This window comes from Vidua macroura, chromosome 17 (assembly GCF_024509145.1).
Source record: "Vidua macroura isolate BioBank_ID:100142 chromosome 17, ASM2450914v1, whole genome shotgun sequence".
NCBI lineage: Eukaryota > Metazoa > Chordata > Aves > Passeriformes > Viduidae > Vidua > Vidua macroura.
The window spans coordinates 7,601,763-7,619,707 of NC_071587.1; positions in this window are offsets into that span (position 1 = coordinate 7,601,763).

The following is a 17,945-nucleotide window of genomic DNA, read 5'->3' on the forward strand; positions in this document are numbered from 1 at the left end:
AAGACCATGATTTGAGCTGCTGCTGAACTACACTAAAACACCTAAATTAACTTAATTACATGTCAAAACATGTTTACTTGATATATAAGAGATATTTGTTTTAAAAAACCTCTCAGTTCGGTTCAAAAAAGCAGGCTCAGCTCTCAATCAACATAGCTCCTCCAATCAACTTTTAAAGACTGCATGTACCATGAGACCCAGACGTTTTATAGCTCATCTCAAAGTTATATTTAGATAACAGGCATTCAGCAATTTAGAGACAAAATCAAATCAGAAATACCAGCCAACTGATTCAACAGAAAATAAGGAGGCAGTCTAGGATGAAAGCTACCTTTTACATGCCTAAGCTTCAGTACTGCCACAATTAGCTGTTCACATATCTGGATGGTGACAGGCACTTCGGAAAATATTTTTTTATATTTATATATGTGTGTGTGTTTATAGATATTTATATTTTTATATATGTATATATATATATACATTTAATATATATATATAAAGAACTTAGTCCATTCCCTCCTTCCATAAGTTTTTTACTTTAGGGCAGCATTTCAAAACACAATAACTTGTCTAAACAATTAGTGATCACTCCACCGTGGTAGGCTCTGTCCTGAAGCTGGTGACAGGTGTGAGTTCAGCTGGAACAGGCACATTGCAAATGGGGTGCCCACAGCACTGCAGCCCATAACAAACACCCCGACAGGTCAGGAAAGCACCAGGGCACCTCCGCACCAGCAACACGGGGACACCTGAAAAGAAGCATCATTTACAATTTCTACAGCAGCTCCTGTGTCCAATGGAGAAGCAGCTGGAAACATGAGAATGTTATTGCATTTCAGGCTCAGAGATTGAAACTTACGCCAGGGAGAAACGCAGGCCTAAATGTTTTCCTTTCGGAGGTGGCAGGGTCTCACCCGCGCTGTCACACGTGGTTTCAGAGGGGCTGTTATTCATTAGCAGTGCAGACAGAGCAGAGATCTCTTCCTGCTGCAGAGCTGGGGCACAGAGGGTAACACGCTGCTCAAACACAGGCTGCCCGGGAGGGTTCAGGCTGTGACACACCTACAGCTCCCGCAGGGACCCTCCGGATGCAGCCCCGGGCAGGTGACATTGTCACAGCCAGGGAGACAAACCAGGGTCCTGCCCTGGTTCAGGGCTCCATGGCTGCATCACGGAGCTGAGTGAGAAAAATCCCTCTTCTCCTCCTCATGGCCCCAGGGAACGCCATCAGAAACGGGCTGTGCCTTGGCTTGGAACTTACACGGGACGTTGATGCTTAACGTGCTGCCACACTTGGATCAACACTGCTGCAGACAAAGGGAAGCTTCCGTGGAGCAAAACAAACCATTAGCAGACAAGAGCAATTAGAGAAATCATCAGGAGACGGCTGGAACCCAATTCAGTGTTTTGAAGTGCTGCCTCAGGAGAGGGCAGCCTCAGCAAGCAGATGGGTGCTGCTTCCCTCCCCAAGCAGGGGGCACACGAAGCACACCAGGCTCTGTTTCAGGGCTCTCGTGGCCAGCCAAGGTCACAGCCAAAAGTCTGGTCCAAATCCTGGTCCAGAGCCTGCTGCCGAGCCCAGGGTCTGGATCCAGGGAGATCCCAGCCTCACCACCAGCACTGCCAGGGTGTGTTCCCTAAGGTGCTGTGCCACAGCTGGATCCCAGCTTTCCTCTAGAATAACCCACCCCAACACCTGTGATTTCAGGGACTGAAATAGTTGACAGGGCCGCCCTGAGTTGCTATTTGAAGCACACTTTTAAAGTCTCTATTTTTACTTAACACACTCCAGTCTGTACAGGGAACACTCCCTTGTGGAGGGAGAAAGCCAGAGGTCCTTCCCTGAGACACCCACTCCAAAATCCAGCTCTGGCAGGAGCTGCTCACAGAGCAGCCACCCAACTGCCACTCAGGGTGTGCCTTGTAATACCCAGCCCACCGTGCTCCTCTGTGCAGCTGTTACATCATGTGCTGTTATGATTCTCAACTCCCCAAATCATTAAGGGAAGATCATTGTGTACAAAACATTCATAATAATATAGTTACCATTATAGGATATTACAGACCTCACCCCGTTGCTTTATTCTTACCTCTAAGGATGAGAAAAATGTGGTTAGTGCAGGGAAAAATGAGTGATAAGATCTGGATACAAACAGCCCCACAGTGCAATGAGGAACATAAAAAGATCAGGGAAATGCCCTAAAATGTTAGGAAAAGTACAATGCAAGGCCCATGAGCTAATGCACCTTCCCAGAGGCACCTCTTGGGCCCCCCTTCATCCAGGCAAAGGCCAAGGTCACCTGCAAACCTCCCCAGCTGCACCACCAAGCCAAAGTCCTGCCCTTTCCCACTAGAAAGAGCCAATAAACATGAATTAATAAAAAACCAAGGCACACTACACAGTATTGTTCCACCACTGGTGTTTACCTTTGTGCTCAACACAAATAAAGCTCAGTAAAGCTCAGGCTTAGAAAAAGCAACATGAATTTCTTGTTAAAAGCAGTTACAGGCATCCCTTTATTTCCTTACAACCATACAGACAACTCGGGCTCCCAGGGTGACCACCTGCCCCCCAAAAGCTGCCCCTCTGTGCCTGGCTGAGGGAGCTGCTCCCCCTTCCCCTGTGCTGCCCCTTTTTAAGCTGCAATCCGAGCCTTGCTGGTGCTGGCAGAAATGATGAAGCGGAAGCTGACACGTGTTTAAGCTTTGCTAATTGTCCCCTTCGGCCTACTGCGTAAAATTACCAAATAATGCCTGGGAACATGACTGCATCCTTGGCAATTAGGGTGATGGCACAGAAGGGCCACCAGCCCTCCCAGCATCTCCTGCTGCAGGTCCCTGGCCGGCCACCTCATCCCAAAGCCTCAGCATCCCACAGGCATTAGCAGAACAGCACCCAACAATCCACCTTCCTCTAACCAGAGCGGCTGCTCCGGATTGTAGGCCATAAAAATAACAAACTGCCAGCATTTTAAGGATCAAGTGCTCAGAGGAAGGATGATGAGCCTGTACAAATGGTTTATTTGCACTTCACGCCTGCTGCTCCCTTGTACAAATGTGTCTGCCCAGGTCTGTTCCCCACTGCCCGAGTTTCACCTGTGGGTCTCATCCCTCAGATCCTGTGGCCCCATCCTGCTCCAGAGCCAGTGCCATGAGATGGAGCTGTGGTAGATGACCACCCTCAACAGCCACAATGCCACAGAACCAAAATTAAGAAGGGCATGAAGCCAGAGAGGAGATGTTTTAGCCACTGGTAAAAATAACAAAGCTCATGTGTCTTTGTCTTACTCTCAGATCTCTGCTCTTTCCAGCAATCCTGTGCCTGCCCTCAACAGAATTCCTCCTCAGACAAGAGGCAGAGTCATGCCTGCACAGCTCTGAGCAACCTGCTCAGCCAGTTCTCAATGACTTCTGTTTTTAAATCATCTATTTTGAGAAATGTCTCTGCCTTCACTGCGAGGATGGAACACCCACACCAGGCACCCGAATACCCTGCCAGGAGTGGGCAAGGCTGCAGTGGCTCCTGCCCAAGGGTTCACTCTGGGAATGGTCTGCTGGTGCTGGGGGCTCCAGAAACCTGCCCCATCTGCACCCTGGGCTCAGCAGCCAGGTCAGGGTACATTCACCAACAGCTGCAGCTACTGGAAACATGAACATTGGCTGTAAGCATTCCTGGTCAAAAATTATACTGTAAGCTGATGAGAATTGCAGCATTTTCACACTGATTTTAATTGTATTTTGGCCAGTCTGAAGTTAATTTTTGTTTGCAGTAACTCCAAAATGTGTCTGCCTCTAAGTTGAGGCTGAACCCAGATTTGTTAGCTCATGAGCACAGATCTTGCAACATCTTAGGAGATCAAAAGCTAGAGGCCAAAATAACTAACTCTTTGGGGACAAGGCAACTAAAAATAAGCAGAGATAAATATTTATGTATTTCTCTTTTTTTTTTTTTTTTAACTTACTGTAAAGTGCGTCAGGGACCCTTAAGGGCCATGGGCTGCTCTGCCCTTGCCTTGCTTCAGCTCTTTCAGTTGCTGCACAAGCCCTGGACCTGCTGGCACCTCAGCTGGGCTCCAGTCCTGCTCCTGAATTCCCACAACTGAACCAAGACCACCATTTGGTAGGAGCCAGGCATCCTCCCACACTTTCAAATAAGAATATACAGACAAAAATATTACAAACAAATCCCAAGTTAATTATAAACTGGGTCATAGCAGCTAAGAAAACACTGGAAGGTAAATATCTGCTCAGGTGAGATAATTCTGCCACAGAACCAATGTCCTACTCCACAAAAGGCCAGCTCCTATTAAGAGGTGAATTTTCCATGGGCTTGTACCTGCTTCTCTTCCCAGGAGCTTCCACTCCCTGACATCACAGTTGCTGCTGTAGTAATGATAAGCCTGAAACTTTTTATATACAAAATGTGTGATGTGTTCTTCAAGTGACTGTCCAGGATCTCAGGAGCTCTGAAGGGATGAAATCCAACCACTGGCAATCTGCTGAACAGATAAAATAAAATTAATTCATTAAGATTTTCTCTAAAGTTAAGCTCAATGGTTTACGGGAGCTCTTGACAGTTTACTCTTTGCAACTTTAAGAAACAGCAAGAAAGTGATCTGTGGGGAGGAAAAAAAAATTTAGAAGAAAATGAGGACTTCAATTACTTCAACAGTGGACAGCAATATCAAATTATTGTCATTCACAGCAAATATTAGACCAGAAATATTAGATCTCCTCCTTCCTCCTCCACTGATGGAGCAGGACCACAGCCTTCCCAGTGCTGACGATGAGGATGGCCATGCCAGGATTTTGCTCACGTGGCTTTTGTAAAATCACCTGGAAGGGAGGACACAGTGACTCATGTACTGTCTGCTCTCCTTCCTCTGTGCCCAGTGTGTGGGCTGAAGCACAGGACCAACCCTTCCCACCTTTTGTACAGCTGCTACTTCACTCCTCGGACTCTTCTGCCAGTTTTGCTCATTTTGTTTTTGTTACAACTTAAAATTTTACCAGCAGCTCTCTGGGTCTTGAGAGAATCTGCTCTTATCTTGACTTTTTCACCTTCTGCTGGTGGGGCTGTCTGCAAATGTCAGAAGCATCATCACATTCCTAAAGCTCCTACACTTCAAATCGCACCCCATGGACCATCGGTCCTGCTTTTATCTGAAGTAAATTCAACATGTTTGAAGTCTGACAGCACTTCTTGAGGGCAGCACTTGAGCACTTTCAAGATTAAGCACAAGAGAACGTCATGCAAAGACAGATTCTGCAGCAATTTTACTGGGATATAAAATAACCAGAATTAGAAAGTTATACTGCTGTCCAAGACAAGGCAGAGAGAGAAGCAAGGACACCAGGAGGTGATGCTTCCTCACTTCTGAAAGGGTTTGTTGCCTTGGAGCAGGATTCACGGAGCAGCAGTAATAGTGCTGGGACAGTGAGCTGGGTTTGGATTGAGCCTGTCTTGGCTCCAGCTCTTACCCAAAGCCCAGAACCATGCTGGGCAATGCCTTTTGGCCTGGGCAGTGCCCTCCTTTGGGCTTTTCATGGCAAGGAAAGTCAAGTCTGTGCAGCAGGAAAACAGGAAATGGGAGTCTGGCTGTGAGAGCCCACCCAGCACATGTTCATCCCAGAGCACTTGCAGCTCAGACAAAAACTTTCTGTTTCTTTTGAATACTTCTCATGGATTCCTCTGGATTCTCAGTAACTGTCTGAGCACTGGAAATAAGTAGTGTTTCATCATGAAAGCCTCTATTGTTTTTTTCTACTATTTTTCAGCATGCTGCATTTAATACCACCCATTGGCTGGCTCCAAGAGCACTAAGAGAAACAGAATCCACTATTAAAAGCACTCAGAAAAGTCAAATCCCTTGTTTAGGGGCATGTGTGGCAGGATGGCTGCAGCATTTCCATTGGAGTCAGCTTCTAATGGCTCCATAGGGAACAGAACAGAGCCATCAGCTCAGCACAGGCTCCACATCCAAGCAATATTCATTAAAATACCAAAAATAGGAACCACCCCCCTACTTCCTCAAAATCAGCTGTTTGGAGAAATGTATGGCAAAGAGCATGATGCATTTGCAAATAACAGCCCCACTCAGGTGCTGGTGCTGGCAATGCCTCTGGAAACTGGAAGAGATTCTGAACATGTACATCAGAGCATTGAGTCATGATCAGAGCTTTAATCTAAATTTGTTCCATTGATGTGGCAGGAGATTTGTTCCACACCAAGCTGTTTATGTTTCGATGTGCAAGTGAGTAGATTTAGCTCATGTTTCAGTCTTCTAGAAGTCAAAATATTTCTTAGAAACATGGCCCATTTAATTCTGCTTGTTCTTTGCTGCTGGAACACTATTAACATGCATGCTGTTTTTATTTGGATGCCTTCCTATCACTCTTCAACTCATTTTTAGTGGGCACTTCTCCAAAACCATAATCCCCCATACAGGCAATTCACTTAAGAGCTGGGCTTGATGATCCTTGTGGGTCCAACTATTCTGTGGTTCTGTAATACCTCTACAAATATCCTCTGTGGTTCCAGCCCAGAGAAGGCCAGAGACAGCCTGGACTGCAAAACAGTGATAAAGCATAATGTAGCAAAGATCATCTCCATGTGTTAATCAGCACTGATGAAAAACAAATTTAACATTTTTCAAATCCCGTAAGTGTAAATGTAATTTGGTGAGCTGGACAATGTGTAACTGGAGTGTCTGAACCAACCAAAGCTTCCATCAGAGCTGGTGGTGTCACAGCCCAGTGAGGAGGGGAGCAGGTACCTGTGCCATCAGGACTGGAGTGATGTCACCACAGAGCTGATCCCATCAGGAGATCAGCTCGTGCTTCCAGTGCTGGAAAACCTGCACCTCACACAGCTCATCCAGGGTTAACAAAGGATAGCCTGACAGATCATGTGGCTGGGGCTCAGGTGAGCCATCCCCTGGAGGAGGGAGCACATCCAGATCCCATCAGCTACACACCAGCTCTTCATAAGGTAGGACTTCAGAACTATTCATTAGACAAATCCACAAATGTGCAAAAAGAGCAAACCCATTACTGGCTCTTGCTGGAGACAGTGATAGCCATCAGGCAGGTGCAGGGCTCCTAACTGGATTAGGAGAGCCTTAGATGCAGCTTGTTGGGATTGGAAGCTCTGTAACAATTTTAAAGGAGAAAGAACAATGCCCCAAGGCCATCTGTAGTGCCTGTGAGGAGGAAAAGACCCTCAAAGCCCAGCACATACCGAAATCCTGGTTGTGCAGAGTCTAAATCGTTATCTCCTTGCAGGCACACTGAAAAGGATTTCTCCTCTCACCCACCAGGAAGGTGTGGCACATGAAGTTGCTCACTGTACAGGAACCAGCATCAAAAACAGGACAGTGATCCAACATATTCCTGCCAGGAATCATTTGCAGACAAATGTGATCCATCAAGTACAGCCCAGGAAAAACCCCATTAACATGCAACAAACATCATGAGGTCAAAAAGACAAGGAATCAGGAGGCAGAAAAACTAATTGCATGAAGGCTGCTTAATTATTTTAAGGTTACAAGAGAAGCCTGACAGAATATGGGCTCAATATAGCAGGCATTGCAGAAATTTCTATCAATCTTATCACAATTCTGCCCTCCTAGTAGAGCAGTACAGGCATGAACGCTGACCAGCATCAACTGACTGATTAAGACACAAATCTCAATATTACTAATAAAACAGCAAGTGCCAGAAATAATAGGCACTATGAGCATGTTCAGTTTCAGCTGCAGAAGAAAAAAGAACTTTTATAGTGTCTTGCCAATAAATTCATCTCTGGGGATCCATGAAAACAGAGGATGCCTTTCTGTAAAGCAATCACTGATGGCCTCTGAGCAGAGAAAATCTCCAGCTCTGCATGACAATGACAGCAGGGCATGAGCCATGGAGCAGATCCTCAGCCAAGCCTGAGTGGGACAGGTCCCTGTGCCTGACAGGCTGCATGGAGGAAAGGAATTCCAGGGCAAATAAAGAGCACGCAACAGGGAAAGTTATAGAAAAACAGAGACTATTAAAGAGGAGAGGTTCGATTAAAAAAAGGCAAAGAAAGGATCAGAGGAGAGGAATTTATAAAAATATCCAAACTTTGAACCTCTGCAGTGGTCACAAATTCCTGACTTAAACAGATTTAGACAGTGAAGCTCAATCAATTAGATCCACATCCAGGTTAAACAAGATTTCAGAAGAGCAAGGGCCATTCCTGGCCTCCCTTCCATGCAAAGCCTGTGCTACACACAAGTGCTCTGCAAATCCTCCACTCTGCTTCCAGAAGGAAAACCAGAGAAACCTGGCACAGAGCTGCCGCTCTTTGCTAAGGAATATGGGATGGAGAGGAAATCTCCTTTTGCAGTGGGAGGCAGTAGAATTTTGGGAGCTGTTAAAAACTGCAAGGAGAAGGGCAGACAAAGATGCATGATCACATAATCCATACAGAAAAGGCAGCAAAGAAACAAGATTTGGAAAGGGTCACTCAGGAGAAGGATGCACCATGTGCTCCTCCTGCAAGCAGGAAAATCTGAGAAGCAGAAGTCAAATGCAGCTGCTCTTCATACAATCCCTCGGACAGGACAGCAGCCAGGCCTGGGCTCTGGCAAGTCAGTGATTTACAGCCTGAAATCAGAGAGTGCTAATAGAAAAATAACAGCCTGTCAGTGTAAGTGATGGTGCTTGCAGAGGCCTGCCAGCCTCCTGGAGCAGCTGCTCACCACGACCTGCCAAGGAATGGCAATGACCAGGAGAAAACAGGCTGTTCTACCAGGAGAGATGGGGATTTCTCTGATTTACAGGTCCTGGACAACCCCCTGAGCAGGATGCTCAGACACCCAGCAGTGCTCTTGAGATCAGCACCTGGTACTCTAATGGAAGAAACACAGTTTCTGCTAAAAACAAGAATATCAGTGAAAAATGAGGTGACTGCTGTAAGTACAGGTGGAGAAGGAAGCAACTGATTAAACAACTGATTAAAAACCAAGATCAAATTTTGGCTTTGAAAAGGGGCCCAGGCAAGAACTTCACACCTTAGCCATGTACCAAAATACCTGGAAATTAGTGCCTCCCTGTACTAGAGAAAACTGCTTTGCAAACAGAAAAGATATTTCTAAACGGAACCTCTTTTGACATTTCCTCCATTCCCTTGCCATGGAGCACAAAGTGGGGGTGACTGAGGAGCAGCTCTGGCCCTGCAGCACCTTCCCAGGTTTGCTCAGTTCCTACAAACCCCAAAACAACCTGTGGTTTGAAAGGATCCAGGAGCACACATTAACAGCAGCAAAGGGAGCCCAAAGAAACAATTTTAACAACCAAATTCTAAATATTTGTGAGTAGTCAAGAATTTGCAAGCCGCTCGTGGGCTGAAATTCCCCCATATGCAAAGCTTATGTGCAAATAACAAAACAAACCAAAAAAATTCCACAGAGATGACCCAGGTTAATTCCACCATATAATCCCATTTCCCAGCTCCTTCACTGAAAGCCTGACGCAAACCCCGGGCTGGTCAGAGCACAAAGCAAAGCCCAACATTACCACCTGGTGGAAATCCTCTTCTGCTACAGCCACAAGGAGAAAAGTCATTACATTCATTTTGCAGAGTAAAAGAAGCTGGGTTTAGACAGTGGCAGTGTTACACCAATGTCGAGCTCAGTCCTGCACACCAAGGGCCCACCAGGGGCTTTGGGTTTAAAAAACCACAAGTTTGGCAGCACAGAAAAATTACTCTTTCAGAGAGAAAGGCAACAAGTCCACATGCAAAGCAGCCTCCATTTGCCCATGTCATTTCCCTTGAGTCCACATATACAGATGCCAGAGAAGACGCACAAGGATTTTTTTAGTAAGATAACACAAAACTTACAGGTAGATAAAACATGACAGCCACAGAAGACTCAACATTACACTATCCATCACCATCAAACACAGCCATTTAGGAGCCCAGATGCCAGGATTTTGACTCTTGGAAGCAGTGATTTAACATTCACATCTTTTGTTATTGCAAAATTGTTTGGACAGGGGAACCTCCCTCGTTGCAGAGATCCCCAATTACCAGGCACACATTTGAGCACAAGTTTGAGGTGGTGGCAGGTTGGGTCTGGGACACGTCCTTCACCATTTGGAATTTCAGGAGGCAACCACTCACTCAGAGCCACAGGCCCCTGACCACAAATGGCAGCCCTTTTCCCTGTGAAAGAAAACTGGCCACCCCAGGTTCCTGACGTCAGTTTGCAGGGTGCCCTTGGGACTTTCAGAGCAGCACAGGTTTGAGGTGGGGGCAGTTGGGTCTGGGACACATCCTGCACCGTTCAGATTTTTTGAGGCTGCCACCCACTCAGGGCCACAGGGCCCCTGGAGACAAATGCCAGCCCTTTTCTCTGTGAAACAAAACTTGCCACCCCAGGTTCCTGATGTCAGTTTGCAGGGTGCGCTTGGGACTGTCAGGGCAGCAAAATTTCATGTGGTGGCAGCCTGGGTCTGGGACACATCCTGCGCCATTTGGAATTTCAGGAGGTAACCACCCACTCAGGGCCACAGGCCCCTGAACACAAACACCGGCCCTTTTCCCTGTGAAACAGCGCAGGATGTGTCTCATGACACATTCACATTGTTCAGCCTGTGTTCACATTCACGTTTCACATTGTTCAGTCTGTGTTCACATTCACATTTCACATTGTTCAGCCTGTGTTGCTGAACTGCTGAGCACAGCCCAAAGAGGGAAAACAGGGAGGAAATAGCAAGGAAAACAGCACAAACAATAGAGCAAAAAAAGTCAGATATCTCCCAGCTTTATGACAGTCCAGATACAGAACCCTGTCTGAGTGGTTTAAAGCATCTTAAACAGCAACCATGGGGCTGGATCCTTGCTGGATCTCATCAGCATTTGGGAGCTGGTGGATGGCTGAAAACAGCACGGAAGGGGGATGGGAGAAGGGAAAAAGTAAGAAATAGGAATGAGATGCAAATAAAGACAGACACAATCAAAGAGTGTGAATTGGAAAGACAAAAATAAGAAACAAAAGGGGGAAGCTCAAATGGTGGGAAAGTTTAGTACTAGAATGTTCGACTTGGAAGGAGGATAATATTAAAATCCCAGCAGCATGGCCTGATCCCATTGTGCACTGCGAAAATCCCAGATCTGAGGCACAGACCTGTCCTGCAGGAGCCTGCCTGTGTGATTTTAATGGGAGCAAAGGAAGCATCATAGATCTTATCAGTGGCTGAGCAGGAGACAAGGCAGACCTGAGGAATGAACTTCATCTGGTGGAACTTTACCAGTTCCAAGGAACGCCTGCAAAAGAGGAAGGATCCCACAGAAGGATGTTGTGGTTGGAGCCTCAGTGCCTGTGAATGCCTTGTTTTCAGGGGAGGATATGGCATGGGAGGCCCTTTGGTTTAGTCCACTGCTTCTGCTTCCTCAGGAGAATCCAGTGGGACATAAACAGCACAGGGGGAGTCTGAGGGAAAACAGAAAACAGGAGGGCATGGAGGGGACTGACCACTGAAAGTGGAGAAAGGAAAAACAGAATAAAAAGCCAAAGGGGAATAGAGGAGCTACAGTATTTCTGTGCATACAGAGGCTTGGGACAGACAGAAGCTGAAGGTGCATCCCTGGCACTGAAGAAAGGCCATCAGAGCAGAAACATTCCCCCAGGGTTCCTCTCTACAGCCCAGAGAGCAAAGGTTGTGTAAGAATCCACGAGCCTCCAGGGGCAGTCCCAAGTCTGGGTAGAGCCCAGAGCTACAGAAGGATCATGACCAAGGCCCTGCTGCCCTGCTGGCCTGGGGTGCAGCCACCATCTCCCAGGGACACAGAAGATGCAGGAGCAGCAGCAGCAGCAGCAAAGTACAATTCCCATTTTGATATGGGAAGGTACAGGGCAAGGAGAGCAGTAGGAGTCCCACTTATTGACTGCTATCCATATTTATATTATGCTAGTATCTTATGAGCAATAAAAATATCCAAGGACAATTTTATAGACCAGATTCACAGCCCATTTGAGACACAGCCACAATATCAGTTTGTTACACTGTCTTACATGAGGCCTTCAAAGTCCAGGGCTCTTGGAGAGAATCTATGAAAGATTGTCTCCTGGCCAGAGATAAATGCATAGCTGTAAGCTTAGAAGAAAGCTACAAAAGGTTGATAAACATAATTTCTGCATAAAATAAATATATTTTAGATATATTTGTCTCCACATCATTTCACAGAAAATAGTAAAAAATTAAATAAACTTATAACCTGCAAAGCACAGATGAGAAATGAGTGGTGACCTGAAATACTCCATGAGTAAGAAATTTGCAGAGTTCCCAGGAGCTACCAGAATTGCTTTACACCAAGGAATCCTCAGGGCACTCCCAGGGACCCTTTCCCAGAAGGAAGGCACAGACTCCCAGAGTCCTGGAGTAAAGGAGGCATTTACCCCCTTGGAGCAGCATCTCACCCATAATCCAAGGCCATGGCACAGCTGTCCCACAGCGAGGGAGGAGATCCTGACACATTTGTTGTCACAGATATCAAAGAATTTGGTCCCAGGTCTGCAGAGGGAGATCCTGTGACACAGGAGTAACACCATGGTGGCTTCACACACTTTTAACCTCAGGCACCCACAGCAATTTCCAGAGCATTCAGGGTATTGGATGTGCTGGTAACATCCCTAAATCACAAACCAACTGAAAAAGGTAACATTCCTTTGGCTTCCGAGAAAAGGACACTGCATGACCCCAGAACATGCAGAAATTTTTGTAAATATCACAGAATCACTGTCTGGTTTGGGTTGGAAGGAACCTTAAACCTCAGCTAGTTTCAACTCCCCTGCTATGGCCAGGGACACCTTCCACTGTCCCAGGTTCCTCCAAACCCCATCCAACCTGGCCTTGTGCACTTCCAGGAATGGGGCAGCCACAGCTTCTCTGGGCAATGTTCCACCCAGCAAACTGGCATTGCTCAGACCCACATCTTTCGATGTAGCCCTTGATTAATGTCCCCAGGCTACAGAGCAGAAACAGGTTGTTTTCAGAATTCGGGCAAAGGCTGCCACCATCTGCCTCTTTAGACTTCACTGTCACCTGAAGTGACAAACAGGTTTCCTCGTGCCTCTGCTCTTGGATGAGCTCTGTCCCAAAAGAGCTGTAAGTCAAATGTTTTTCAGCCACAGTAACCTTTAGAGACAAACTAAAAGTTGAAGAAAAACTCCACAAATAATGTTAGCTTGAAGCTCAATGGTGCCAAAAAGGAGAGAAACGGGAATCAAGGGTTCAACTGCACCTCTCCAAAATTCAACCTTGTGACCTTGTGCTCAGCCTAGAATGCTTCAGTCAGGCAGTAGGAACCTGAGTGAGGATTAGATGATCCTGTTTAAACAGACCCTCCTAGGAAATTAATGAAAAATTGTTTGTTCTCCATCTCAGTTCCTAAAAGGCAGAAATACAAACAAAAAGCATTTCTCTCAGACATATTCAACCATCAATCCATGCACACTCCCACCTTGTGACACTGCCCTGTCCCTGCTATCTCAGCACCCAGGTGTGCAAACCCTGAAATCTCCTTGAAGGGTTCCACTCTGGATAAAGAAGAGAGAGGTACAAGGCCAAGGAAAAAGCTGGGGGTGGGATGAAGTAGGAGAGGGGATATATCATATCATCATATTTTACCTCACTGGAAACCCTTATAATCCATAAAGAATCAGAAATGTTTGGTTTTTGAAGCACAGGATCAAAAATGGAAATGGAAGGGCCTTGCAGCAGAGGGGGGATGCAATCCAACACCTACTTATGGTGGAGCTGGAATCTTTATCCTTCTGCTAAATGTCTATCAAACTTGCACTTTTCCTTAGAAATTCATGCTCTAGGCCTGCCCTGCCTTTAGAAAGGGAAAAGAAGTGTTCAGTGTGGAATTTATTTCCATGAGTTCATTTCACCATGGACATAGACTGCTTTTGCAAGAGGCTCTTACACCTTCAGTCTCCTCCTCCAGCCCCGGTGCAGTCTCTCTCCAGGCTGGATTAACCTCAGTTCTTTCAATCTTCCTGAATAGGCCATTTTACCTCTAAATCCAGACCCCATGAAGGAGAATAGCTGTCATAACTTATATCCTGATTTGCCTTTGTAACAGGCACAATCTTCTACATTCATGGTCTCATATACAATAGCCTAACCAGACTGGTTAAACCCAAAAGAGAACTCCATAGGAAGGAGTCATTTATCACCAAATCCATTACTTTATAAGAGACATTCTTAAATGAGGAACTGGTTTATTAAGCCAATTCCATCAGGGAGGATGCTCATGTTTTCTATTTGATGGAGAAATGAATGCTTAAGGAGCAGACACATTTACTGGCAGCAGAAGAGAACCAGTTAAAGTGGAAGACAAATCCCAGCAGCTCTGGATGCAGGGTTGGGTCTCAGAAATACCCTAGAGTCAGAATGACTTTCCAGGACAAGATCCCTGCTTCTGAATTTAGGTTGCACATAGTCCAGACCCTTCCTGCAGGACAGACAGTGACATCATGTGCACAGTACCAAAGGGAGCAGAATTAATTACTGAGGTTCTGTTGTGCTGACAGGAGGAACTATGGAAGAAGGCCATGAAAATAAACATTCCCTACCACTGGTAACAAATAGTGCTCCTTTTCTTCCTTTTTTTTTTTTTTTCTTTTAATACATCAGGAAATTACTTTTGCAACTGCTACTCCTTCAGCTTCATCTTTCATTCCAGAGGACAGTGTCATTAGCCAGGATGTGAAGCGTCACAGTCAATGCCAGCCTTCAGAAAGTGTCATCGATGCCTCTATCATTAATATTATCTATAATTTCTTTCATTGCCTGCAGAACCCATTCAAACCTGTGGAAACAAGCATAGTAAATTCAGACCTAGACTTAACTAGGTAATTCATAACTGAGAAAAAAAGGTCATAGAAATGGCTGACTGTAACAGATGAATCAAAAGTGAACCCCAAAAGAGCCCTGCGGCACACTTCCAGAGTTTCCAAACCATTTATTAGAAGCCTGAATGGTGCAGTTCATGGCCATTACACACCTAGACAGGTATGACAAACAGTTATTTTTAAATTGGCTATTTGGACATGCTGCTTTCCAGTTTGCACACATATCTGCAGTGATTTTGCACATAGCACAAACCACTATGTAACTCTGAAGTATTCAACTTGCATTGTGATTACTGCTCACTAATAAAAACTTTCCTAAATTGGTCAAAAGGGAATCACAGGTTGCAGCTCTTATCTTGCCTTACTACTGGAAGCCTTGAGCCTGAATGCTATTGCCTTTAAATATTGAATGTTTGAAGGAGGAAGCAAAGGAACATTTTTCATAAGAAGCATATAATAAATTAGGAGGAGAGGAAATTAACTTCCTCAAGTATTTCCAGAGATGTTTCCCAGCCAGTTTGTTGCTTACTGTAAATGATCAGAAATAGTGTTTTTATCATTTTGAGCATGAGAGGTATCTGTGAAAGGCAGTCATTGACCCCTGAGAGTTTCCTTGACTAAAAAACAGTCTGATTCCTGAATGGATTACGTGGAGTTTGACAGCAAACTCAAAAGATGAGGGAATCTCATCACTGTAGAAAAGGGGAAACAGCAGCAGTACAGTAAATGTGCTGAAAATGGCTTCTAATTATGTCAGGGGAGGTTTAGGTTGGATATTAGGGAAAATTTTTTCCCTGACAGGGTCGTCAGGCACTGACACAGGTGTCCCAGGTCAGTGGTGGAACTTAAAAGCTGTGTGGATGCAGCACCTGGGGACATAGTAGCCTTGGCAGTGCTGGGGGGACAATGGGACTCAATAATCCTGGAGGGCTTTTTCAACCCAAACAATTCAGTGATTTTTCCAAGGTCACTCTTTCTGACCCTCTCTCTGAGGAAAGGCCTCTGCTTGCAAAGCTTTACCACCCCAGGTAAGCCCTCACAGGTCCTGCCAGCGTGAAGATGCTTTTACACAGATCAGCCTTACCTGAAACAGTGGGAAACCAGTTACCACCAGCTCCTCGTGTCCCACGTTGCAGCACCGTGTCAGAGGCTGTCACTTGCTGTGGTGCCACTCACCCTTGCAGCAGCACATTCCATCTGTTCCCACCTCCCTGTGCATCCACAGCTCGCAGGGAGAGGCTCCAAGGTGGCTGTGGGGCTGACAGCCACTGTCACAAACCTCTCCTGCCATTTCCTCCCCACTCTCCCAGAACGCCCTTCCTTGAGAGAAAAGCCAAGATTAAACACAGGTTTATATTCGGGTCTTGGAAATGGACCCACCTCCACCATCCCTCATTTTAATCTCATCTGCTCATCACTCCATAAATATCAACCTGCAGAGCTTTGGACATGTTAAGATTTATATCCATGCTGTCCCCTGAGATTTAATGCCTCCTGAATGTCCATTCATCCTTATGCATACCCTGGGGACAAAATCAGAGTCAGAGAAGATTGACAGGCAACCATTTTATGAAATATTTTGAAAAGGAAAATGTCTGCAAAACATCTGTTGGACTTGAAAACAAAAATTACACCGGTTCCTGTATCCTACAGCTCTGAGAGGTCAGACAAAAGAATTTTTATATATAAATACACATATATATATTTATATATAAATAATAGAAATGTATATAACATAGCTATATCTACTATTTAATATTATTGTATGTTGTCATACTGTTTTAATATTTATACAATTTAAATAAATATTTATACCTATAATAATATATATCAAAGTTAAAGATATATTATTTAAAGGCCACAGTTCACAAAGCCAGCCAGCTGTGTTGAAAAAGAGAAGAATCATTTTTACAGAGAGCAGCTTTTGCCTCCTCAAAGCTGGGGTTGCCTTGTGAAAACTTATTTTTTGATCTTAAAAGTTTTGGTTTAGTTTAACTTTGTTCCTTCTCTATTAAAAGGAAAAGATTGAATGGAAGATAAAGATTGTCTAATTGACAGTTTACATCTGCACGGCCTCAAAAAGACCATTTTCTTCCAGAGAGCCTTCAGCTTAACAGGTGTTACTCAAAAGAGAAAGCCCATTTGTTTTGCCTTTCTTTGGCTGGACTTTGCCCACATCAAACCCAGCCCCCTTCCTGCAGCACAGGACCACTCCATCCTGCCCAGTGCTCGTGCACCCATCCCTCCTCTCTAGCCACACAACAGTGTGGCTTCCTTCCTTTCCCCAGGGTTTCCCACATCAATTTTCCTGTTTGCAGTTTTCCCTGTACCACTCCATGGCACCATTTTGTTCCTATGCACTTATCCTCTGCTGCAACCTTCTTGAATTTCTCCTCCCATACACACCCACCACTTTCTCTGGTCACACATTTAACATCCCTCCTTCCACTCACTCCAGGCCCATTAACACTCCAAATGGAATTTCTGAGAGGAACCAAGAGGCCCAGACACTTCTCACCCCAAAAGCTCTCACTCATGAGGCCACTCAGATTTCCTTCCTGCAGATCATGCTTTGGGTTTGCTGCCTGCATTCAGAGCATCACCAGAGCAGTGCTGCACTCCCTCCACTCCCGCTGCCATTTCACACTGCCACCGACCAGGTGTGGTTATTATGAATTGGCAATGGCTCCATCTCACTTCACTTTCTCCACATTAGAAGATCAGTAATTCCTCAGCTGTCCTGACAAATTCCCTCTCCTCTGCCAGCAACCTGCAATAACAGCCCACATTATTATCCCCTTTTTCTTGTACTAGTACAGGATTAGAGACACAGGGTGTGCAACATCAGAAATCTATGGTACAGCTCTTCAAGTTTACACTCCATCTTGCAAAAAATATTTTCCCTTGTAAGCAGCAGATTCCTGCCTTATCCTTGACAAGATGCCCTCAACTCCCACCCCTGAGCCTGTTCCTGTGAAAGGACATTCCACCAGACAGCCTACTAGATGACTGAGTGCTCAAGCAGCCACATTAAACTGTGATATGATA